General features: G+C 45.6%; 1 protein-coding gene across 1 annotated transcript in view; it reads left to right on the top strand.

Moving 5' to 3' along the window:
• Positions 1-4,403: 4,403 nt before the first annotated feature.
• PKIG (cAMP-dependent protein kinase inhibitor gamma) overlaps positions 4,404-10,346 on the top strand; it is a 76,345-nt gene continuing 70,402 nt past the window's right edge. Inside the window, exon 1 of the mRNA XM_079783869.1 lies at positions 4,404-4,487. The gene's annotated coding sequence lies outside the window, so the exon portion shown is untranslated. The remainder of the gene's footprint in view (positions 4,488-10,346) is intronic.

The following is a 10,346-nucleotide window of genomic DNA, read 5'->3' as shown; positions in this document are numbered from 1 at the left end:
CATTGCGTGGCCCCGCCCACCGCCCGCGGCCGCTGCTCAGAAGCACCTGTCATTGGTAGAGAAAGAAGGCGGGGCTAAGGGAGGAGGCGGGGCTAAACCTGCCCGTGCTTTAGGAGTTGTGGAGGCTTTATTTCTTCACCTCATTTGTATTCACTGGGAGCCCATTAGGTGTCAATATCTGGGGTACTGAAGTTGTTAGGGGCAGAAATAGAATATTAGAAATTAACTATAATTATAAGAAATATTGCCGAAACCGGTTTGGCTCAGTGGATAGAGCATCGGCCTCTGGACTCAAGGGTCCCAGGTTCGATTCTGGTCAAGGGCATGTACCTTGGTTGTGGGCACATCCTCAGTAGGGGGTGTGCAAGAGGCAGCTGATCGATGTTTCTCTCTCATCGATGTTTCTAACTCTCTATCCCTCTCTTCCTCTCTGTAAAAAATCAATAAAATATATATATATTTAAAAAAAGAAATATTAATCATGCTGCGTTAACCGTGATAGTTATTTTCTGAATAGAGAAAGCACAGTCTAACCTCGCTGGGAATTGTACGCCCTGGGACATGGGAGCTAACACCGGAATGCAGTCTGTCCTCCTTCCGAGAACTGCCTATCAGTATGGAAAGATTTACAACCTCGTGGCACCTAGTCCCGCAGGCACCTGCTCTTTACAACCCCCTGCCCCTATTACCTGTAATCTGGTCCCAGGGCCCAGAGGCGCCTGCTCTCTGTAACTCTCCCCCTCCCCCCAGCCCACAGGACTTGTAACCTGTAATGATTATCCCATGCTCACTTTCCCATACCTGTAATTCCTACTTCTCCATGTAATCTTGTCCTTCTACCCAATGTAAGCAGTTGCCTTATGGTGGGGTGCAGAGCAGATTTTTGTGGATGACCTGCTGCTCTCCCATACTGCTGGCATTATTGGAATAAACGCTCATATATGATTCAACCCTGTCTCTGCTGAATTGGCTGAAGTAGTGACAGGCAGCCCAGACCCCTTGGTTGTGATGAGTACTCTGAAGAAGTAGCATAAGGGAATATTATTTCCATAAAAATGTAATGCCCACTAGGTACAGGGAAAGCAATTTAGTTGGGGGTGGGAGGCCTGGGAGGTTGTACGGAGAAATTTAATCTGAGAACTGAAAGATGAGTCAAGTTTATCAGGGAAAAGTGAGCAGTTTCCTAAAATGTGGGCTCTGTATATCATTGAAAGGCACAGTGAAAAAGTCCTCTTTCAAACCATAGAAAAGGTTTGTTTGGGATTAGTATGTATTTAACATTTTTCTAACACTTGCTTATCTCCCTTTTTAACAGAATGAAGGCTTCATTTTCCACATCTCTCCAAAGGTAACCACATCTACAGTTAAATAACCATTTTGTTTCAGGGTGTGTGTGTGTGTGTGTGTGTGTGTGTGTGTGTGTGTGTTTGCAAAAAAACTTCCATTTCTACCAACCAAAGCTGGTTTTCCATTTAAGCAGTGAGGTAAATTTTCTTTTGTAGATGTCAGCAAAAATTAAGATTCTATTTAAAGAAAGAAAACTTGAAAATGATTTATTTAAATACATAACAGTGTATGTGGTATGTAGACTTTCCAATGATGACAATGTTGTACAAATTCCTAATGTAGGGGTAACATTTACCCAAGAATATAAGAACCTGTAGAGTTTGGAATTATATAATATTGAGACTGAAAGACACCTTAGAAATATACTCAGATCTCTTCTTTTACTGAAATGGAAAAAGGCTCAAAGTGAAATGGTTTGCCGAAGGCCACAGGAAGGGTTGATGGCAGAGGAAGAATTACGTAAGCTTTCCTACTTCCTGCCTCAGCCTATCTCCTCCCCAACCCCCAAACACCTGCCCAAGTCAGGCTGTTTCAGGACCACTGAACCTTCCAGGTAGCTCTTAAAACCCTGTTATCAAAAAGATTTATTTATTCAGCTTGTTCATTAAGGGAGAACACACACCAGGGACACCGTGAGGAATCCTGGTAAGAGGGACTTGGAAAGAGTTTATATTAGGATTTGGGTGGTTTAAGCCTTTGCACTCTAAGGATGGTTTAACCCTTTGCACTCGCTTGCTTTTTTCTCGATTCCTTTATTCTACTCGGGATTTAATTTTTTAAATACCCCAGATTTTACAAAGCGCGGCAGTAGAATAAAAAACTGGAGTTTCTTTTCATACAAACTTATTTATTTGGATTTTTTTTATATTTCAAATTATTGATACATTCGAAAACCGTCACACTCGACATCCGAGTGCAAAAGGTTAAGGAAGTGGGGAATTGTTTTGAATTGGACACAGTCAAGAAGCAGGGACAATTTGATGAGTAGGTATCTTAACTTTTATCCTGGAGATAGGAGATTAAGTAAAGCAGGGCCAAAATTGTCATTGAAAAAGCAAAAAAAAAAACAATTAAAAAAGCAGGACTCACTCCTGTTAGAAGAGGAAGTTGTTGAATCATATTTGTCTCTGCCTTGTTCCAGATAAGCAGTGGCCTTGTCTGATACTTGTTTACATTCTGTGAGCACTGTTTATGTAAGGAACACTGGGTCAAGCCAGCAGCTGAAGAGTTTTTCATTTTCTGACCTGCAAGCATTAGTCCTGCCAAATGTGGTCTCCTGCCCATCTCTGTGTTTTTAACCCTAAGTGGTTAAGTGTGCCTCCTCTGGGTGGCAAAGTTGGAGGAAAGCACATCTTTGAGATCCTCTACTCCTATCTTCCACCGAAGCAACATCTCTTCTCAGATGGGGGGCTCACTGCCACCCAACAGCCCCTCCCATATTTGCCTGTTGATTGTCAAAACTAGATGTGTTTTTGTCCCCTCTAGGAGAGAAAAATTTGTCTTCTCCTTTTAGGTTTAGTGACTGGCCGAGCATGGAGGGTTTTATACCAATTGATCAAGGCTGGTAAACTTTAAATTTGTAGAGAAGCGGTAAGACAATGGAAAGGGATTTAGGCTTTTGGGGGGCATGCTGTGGGAAGGTAAATACATGGCAGAAATTAATGGAAGATAAAGATCGTGTTTTTGTTTGTTTTTTTTAAAGCAGGATTTGTTATATAGATTTTTCTCTCACTGGTAAGAGTCTAGAATTGTCTCCTATGATTATTTTCTGCCTTCCCTGGGGAGTGTGGAGGGGGGACTTAACAAAGGGAAATTTATTGGATGAGGGCAGAGAGTCTTTCTGTGTCTATTTCTCAATTGCCTTCAGCTCAAAATAATCCTTAGAAAGTGGCATATTTTGGGGTGGCATATTCTGATCTCCTACATTCCTATATATTGTTTGAAAAGATAATACATGTACTTGTTTTTTGAAAATACTACATTAAAGCTCTAGCCGGTTTGGCTCAGTGGATAGAGCGTCCGCCTGCGGACTGAAGGGGTCCCAGGTTGGATCCCAGTCAAGGACACATGCCTGTTTGATCCCCAGTAGGGAGCCTGCAGGAGGCAGCCAATCAATGATTCCCTCTCATCATTGATGTTTCTATCTCTCCCACTCCCTTCCTCTCTAAAATCAATAAAAATATATTTTAAACAATACTACATAAAAGAATATACAATGAAAATGCATTATCTTAACCCCCCATCTCCCAGATCTCTTTCCACAGTTCATATGTGCACATGCCAGCATTGTATGTATTATCCATCACCCCCTTTTTACAAGTCTACATCTAAATTGTATCGACATCTTTATCTTCCTGGGCCTCTCTCTTGCTATAGTAAGCTGTTTTATGGATGCACCATAATTTATTTACGCAATCCCCTACTAAATGGACCTTAGGACTGGTCTTAACACTTTTACAAACAATGGAGCAACGATTATCCTTTGGATTCGTGTTCCAGTGTATCTGCATGCTCGTTCCAAGAAGTACAATTGCTGGTCACAAATTAGATGATTTCCAATATTGAAATCAAATGTGGTAACCTAATTCTCACCTTGAGCCCAAAGAAACAGGTTTATTATTTGCCACAGCACGGCTTCGGAGATTAAAAAAAAAAAAAAAAAAAAAAAAAAAGGCACCTGCCACCCCGCCCAAGCCCGTTTTCCTGTCTTTAAATATTCCCAGGGTGAGAAGCTTCCACCTGCGGCCGGTCCTCTTCCCTAACGGTCTGCCTCTCAGGTCACAGGGAGAGACACTGAGGCACAGGAAGGTCAGAGGCTCAAGTCTTCCGCCGGCCTGGCTGTCCCCCTTCCCCCAGCATCCCCTTCCTCTCTCTTCCCTGGGGGCCAAGTTCCAGCAAGCCGAACCCCACGCTCTCCCTCACCGCTCTGGGGCCCGACGCCCACCCGCTTTCCCTCCTCCCGGCCGCGGAAGGACCGGCGAACCCTCCAGGTCCCCTCCGAGCCGCCGTAGCGGGAGCCGCGGGAGCCAGTAGCTCCGGTCGCCAAGGCAACGGGCTCCGCTGCGCGCTGCGGGCGCCGGGCAGCCCGGGGGAGGCGCTGCGGGCTGACGGCCCGGCTCGGCGAGGCGGCGGGACGGCAGGTGAGCGGGGGCCGAATGGCAGTCGCGGCCAAACACGCCACCCCGGTGTGGACTCTGCAGTGGGCGAGGGGCTGGGCGGCGGGGGCCCCCCGGGAAGGAGGCTGGGACCGGACCTCGACCCCTTCAGCCGCGCCGGAGCGGCGTCCCCTCGTGTCCTCTTAACCCTGCCCGGCGCGGGTTTGGCGTGCGCTTTGGGGGTGGTTCATTATATTTTTGGAGCCAGTAGTTGGCCTGATCCGAAAGTTTCTTTGAAAACAGAAAGCCCTTTTTAGGCGAGGGCCGGGAATAACTCAAAACTGCAGAGCATGTCTGTCTGTGTGACTCTTCTGGAGCCAAAGAGGATTGACTCCTTTGTGTATCAGTTTCCCTGTCTGCGAAATGGGGATAATGATAGAACCTGTCTCGTAAGATTACACAGTACATTTATGTTGAAAACCCTTGCAGGTAAGTCCTCAATACTTGGGGGCTTTTGTTATTCCGGCTACAGGCATACCTCGTTGAATTGAGCTTGGCTGCCTTGCGAGCTCCACAGGTGTTGCGCTTTTTTACAAATTGAAAGCAAGGCCCCCAGCAGCAAAAGGATTAGGACTGGCTCTGTGGCAATGCGTGCTTTGTTGCTAGATCTCGAACCCGATCCGCAGTATCTCCGAGGTGTACCTGCCCCAAAACACTGAGCATGTTTTTGTGTGCCGGGGCCTGGGCTGATTGCCACGGGTAGAAAAGTGAATGAGGCATCTTGCTTTCAGGGAACGCCACAGTTGTACGGCGCAAGTAGGCATTTGTCGTGATTCCCGTTGTGATTGTGGACACACAGGGGACTATGCATACACGGAGAAGGCAGTTAACCCAGATTTCCAGAGATGAGGTTGGGGTGGGTGGTCAAAGAGAGATTCCAAAAGGGCGTGACTCCCAAAATGAGACACGAATATGCCTTTGATTGGTCAGAAGACGAGGCTGATGAGTGCACAATGTTCTAGGGCAGAGAAAGCAGTGTGTGCAAGGGAGAGCGTGCAGGCTTGTTGGGAATTTGCAGGGGTTTCACAGGCTGACCAGAGTCACATTCCGAGAAGTGGAAATGGTCAGGCTAAATAATGTTTGAGAAATAAGAGGTGCCCCTTCTGAGAGACTTTGCTTGTGTCTCCTTGCAAGTTTGGAGGAGTTTGGACTTTATCTTGGGCCCATTGGGGAGCTATCAAAGGATTTTGAGCAGTCAGTTGTGTGTGTCATGAGTGTGTGATGTGTGTATTTGATTGAGATATGGTTTCAGAAAGATCAGGGGGTTTTGTTGTTCACTTTTGGTGTCATCAATTCTCCAGTCTTTCACATCGCAGGCATTCCTTTGATTCAAACATATTTATTGAGCATTTACTACGTGCCAGGCATTGTGTAGGTAGTAAGGAATTAGGTCCCTGCCCTCATGGCATGTATTCCAAACATGTTCAAAGGTATATTCATGGAGATGAATGCAGTCTAGTACAACTGGAACTTAATCAGTACTGGAAAAGACCCATCAGAGAGATTAAATATAAGGCCCAGGTCATTTAGGGCCGCTGCATTGCACACTCTTGGAAGAAACATTCACTTAGACAACACCAAGAAGAAATGGCCAGATAAGTAGGAGGAAACCTAGGATTGTGTACTAATGAAAGCCGAACTTTCATTCTCAACTTTGCTGGATACTGCTGGGATTTCAAATTAAGTTAAACATTAAAGTGTCCTTTGGATAAAGAAATATCGAGATCACAGGCTGGCAGCGGGGGACAGGGAGGAGCAGTTGGGAGTGACCTGGTCGGCAGCAGGAGGCAGTTAGGGGCAACCAGGCCGGCAGTGGGGGGCAGTTAGAGGCAATCAGGCTAGCACGGAGAGGCAGTGAGGGGCGATCAGGCTGGCGGGGGAGGGAGGGCAGTTAGGGGCGACCAGGCAGGTAGGAAGGTGAGTTATTAAGAGCCAGCGGTCCAGGATTGTGAGAGGGATGTCCAACTGCTGGTTTAGGCCCGATCCTGGGGATAAAGTATCCTATATAATAAAGAGGTAATAGGCCCGGGGATCGGGCCTAAACCGGCAGTCGGACATCCCCTAAGACAGTAGTTGGTAAACTCATTAGTCAAAAGAGCCAAATATCAACAGTACAACGATTGAAATTTCTTTTGAGAGCCAAATTTTTTAAACTTCTTCTAATGCCACTTCTTCAAAATAGACTCGCCCAGGCCGTGGTATTTTGTGGAAGAGCCACACTCAAGGGGCCAAAGAGCCGCATGTGGCTCGCAAGCCGCAGTTTGCCGACCACGGCCCTAAGGGGTCCCGGATTAGAGAGGGTGCAGGCTAGGCTGAAGGGACAACGCCCCCCCCCATGCATGAATTTTGTGCACCAGGCCTCTAGTTTATTATATCTTTTGTATTCTTGTACATGTTTAATATATATATATATATATATATATATATATATATATGCCTAAGCAACTGTTACAACCGGACAACCAGATGACCGGTAGCTATGACATGCACTGACCACCAAGGGGCAGACGCTTAATGCAGGAGCTGCCCCTTTGTGGTCAGTGTGCTCCCACAGCCAACCTCCCACGACCAACCAACCTCCCGTGGTCCCTCCCCTCAGCTGGCTGGCCCCGCCTGATCGACCCCAATTGGGACTGAGCGAGATGGCCCTGATTGGCCAGAAGGGACCCCACCCATGCACGAATTTGTGCACCTGGCCTCCAATTTTCCATAATAAGAAACTATACAAAAAGAAAACCTGGATTCAAACTCCAAGGTTTATTAAATGTAGGACCTGGGAAATCTCTGGAATCCTCTGATCTTCAATTTTTTCATCTGAAAATGGGAATGATAATCCCTACCTCATAGAACTGTTTTGAGGAATAAATGAGATCATGGATTGACATCATTTGGAAATCCACCTCTTAAAAACTGTATAACTCCTACAAATGTTAGCAAAACAGTTCTCTCTCTCTGAGGCACTCTGGAAACAGGCAGATTGTAGGTTTGTGGGAGGAGAAATGGTAACGAGCTGAATCCATTTGGATTCTTAAGAATTTTTGTTTTGTAATAACTACTTAATATGACACTGTTTACTTTGTATTGGCCCTTTTCTCTCAAAAGGAAAGTGTCAAAGATTTTTGCAATAAATAGAAGTTCTCTGAGTTGCTTGTATTTCTTGTTTACTTTCATATTTCCCCTATTAAACATAGAAAGTAAATTTACAGGAGACTGTGTTGTTGAGATAAAACTGAACACAAATAGAAATCAATGTAATCCAAATTGTACTTTGTTTAAAATATTCCAGGTGCGTTTAGAAGAATAGATATGTATCTTTCAGCACTAATGCTTCATCTCAAAATGAAAGGAAGTTAACAGAGGTTCAAGCCTAAGGAACACAAAGGGAAATTTGGTTTTAGTTTGTAGAATGGGTTGGAGGGAGAGTCAGAGTGACTCTCTATAATACATTTCTGATTAAGTCATTTCCCTTCCATTCAATGGCTTCCCTCTGCTTTCAGGAAAAAGTCCAAGCTCCTGAACAAAGGCTCAGGTGGCTCTCTGGCCAGCCTTCCACCCCCTCCAGGACTGATGGCCCCATCTTACCATAGGAGGGAAGGATTCCTCCTCCACTCCTCTCCCCTACCTCTTAGTTGTCAAATCCTGTTGCTTCTCCTGAAATGTCTCTCAAATCTGCCCCTCCATCCCATTCCTGTTCCCACTGCCCTAGATCAGGCCTCCCCCCCCCCCACCTTTTTTTTTAAACCTGTAGTCCTCCATCTCCCCAAACAGGATAAATATATTCATACTGCTTTTTCTGATTATGAAAGCAATTCATGCTAATAAAAAAAAAGAAAAATAATGCAGTAAGGAAAATAATAAGAGTCTCCCCATGATCTCGTGACACAGACATAAAGAATTTATCTTTCTAGTACATTCGTGTTCATGGCAGCATTATCACAAAACCCCAAATCAGGAAGCAACCCAAATGTCCAAGTATGGAATGAATAAACAAAACGTGTGTGTATACACACACACACACACACACTGTATATACAAAATGCTTTGGAATATTATTCATTCTTTTTTTAATTTTTATTTATTGATTTTAGGGAAAGAGAAACATCAATTTTGTTCCACTTATTTTTCATTGGTTGATTCCTGTATGTGCCCTGACGGGGGATCAAATCCACAACCTTGATATATTGGGATGACCACAGGGAAATATTATTCATTCTTAAAAAGGAAGGAAATTCTGACACATGCTACAACATAGATGAACTGTGAAAACATTATGCTAAATGAAATAAGCCAATCACAAAAAGACAAATATTATATGATTCCACTTATATGAAGTATCTAGAGTAGTCAAGTTCATACAAACAGAAGACAGAATGGTGGTTGCCAGGGACTGGGTGGGGCGGGGGGGAGAGCAGGAATAGGAAGTTGTTGTTTAATGGGTATAAAGTTTTAGTTTCGCAAGATGAAAAAGTTCAGGAGATAGATTATACAACAATATAAATACAACTAGAATCCCGGTGCACAAAATTCGTGCACGGCAGGGGGTTGTCCCTCAGCCCAGCCTGTACCCTCTCCAATCTGGGACTCCTGGAGGGATGTCTGATTGCCCGTTTAGGCCCGATCCCTCACAATCCAGGACTGCTGGCTCCCAACTGCTCGCCTGCCTGCCTTCCTGATTGCCCCTAACCGCTTCTGCCTGCCAGCCTGATCACCCCCTAACCACTCCGCTGCCAGCCTGGTTGATGCTTAACTGCTCCCCTGCCAGCCTGTTTGCCTCCAACTTCCCTCCTCTGCCAGCCTGGTCACCCCTAACTGCCCTCTCCTGCAGGGTTGATCACCTCCAACTGCCCTCCCTTGCAAGCCTGGTCCCTCTCAACTGCCCTCCCTTGCAGGCCTGGTCCCTCACAACTGCCCTCCCTTGCAGGCCGGGTGCCTCCCAACTGCCCTCTCCTGCTGGCCATCTTGTAGTGGCCATCTTGTGTCCACATAGGGGCAGGATCTTTGACCACATGGGGGCAGCTATATTGTGTGTTGCAGTGATGATCAATCTGTATATTACTCTTTTATTAGATAGGATAGAGGCCTGGTGCACGGGTGGGGGCCAGCTGGTTTGCCCTGAAGGGTGTCCCGGATCAGGGTGGGGTTCCCTTGGGGCATGGGGCGGCCTGAGTGAGGGGCCTGTGGTGGTTTGCAGGCGGGCCACGCCCCCTGGCAACCCAAGCAGAGGCCCTGGTATCTGGAATTTATTTTCCTTCTACAATTGAAACTTTGTAGCCTGGAGCGGAGCCAAGCCTGCTGCTCCCTCCGGGGCGGCAGCCATTTCTGTGGCAGTTAATTCACCTTCTACAATTAAAACTTTGTAGCCTTAAGCGGGTGAGCCCGGCCAGGGTGTGCGGAAAGCTTTGCTTCCCCTGTTACTGCCGGCAACCCTGGCCTGCTCTCTCAAGCTCCATTCTGCCGCCATTTGTTTGAATTTGTTTACCTTCTATAATTGAAACTTTGTAGCTTGAGTGGAGGCTTAGGCCTGCGATGGCTATGGAAAGCTTGGCTTGCTCTGTTACCTGGGAAACCTTGCTCTCTGTGTCTGTAGCCATCTTGGATAGGGTTAATTTGCATACTCGCCCTGATTGGCTGGTGGGCGTGGCTTGGCTGGTGGGCATGGCTTGTGTAGTGGAGTGATGGTTAATTTGCATATTACCATTTTATTAGAGAGGATTGCACAACAATATATCTTTAACACTGTTCAACTGTACACTTAAAAATGGTTAAGATGATAAATTTTATGTTATGGGTATTTTACCACAATTAAAAATAAAAATAATTTTTTTCTTTTTTTTAAATAAACAT

Source organism: Cnephaeus nilssonii (genome assembly GCF_951640355.1).
Source record: "Cnephaeus nilssonii genome assembly, chromosome: 11".
NCBI lineage: Eukaryota > Metazoa > Chordata > Mammalia > Chiroptera > Vespertilionidae > Cnephaeus > Cnephaeus nilssonii.
The sequence above is the reverse complement of the archived record's forward strand: the minus strand, read 5'-3'. Positions and strand labels throughout refer to the sequence as shown.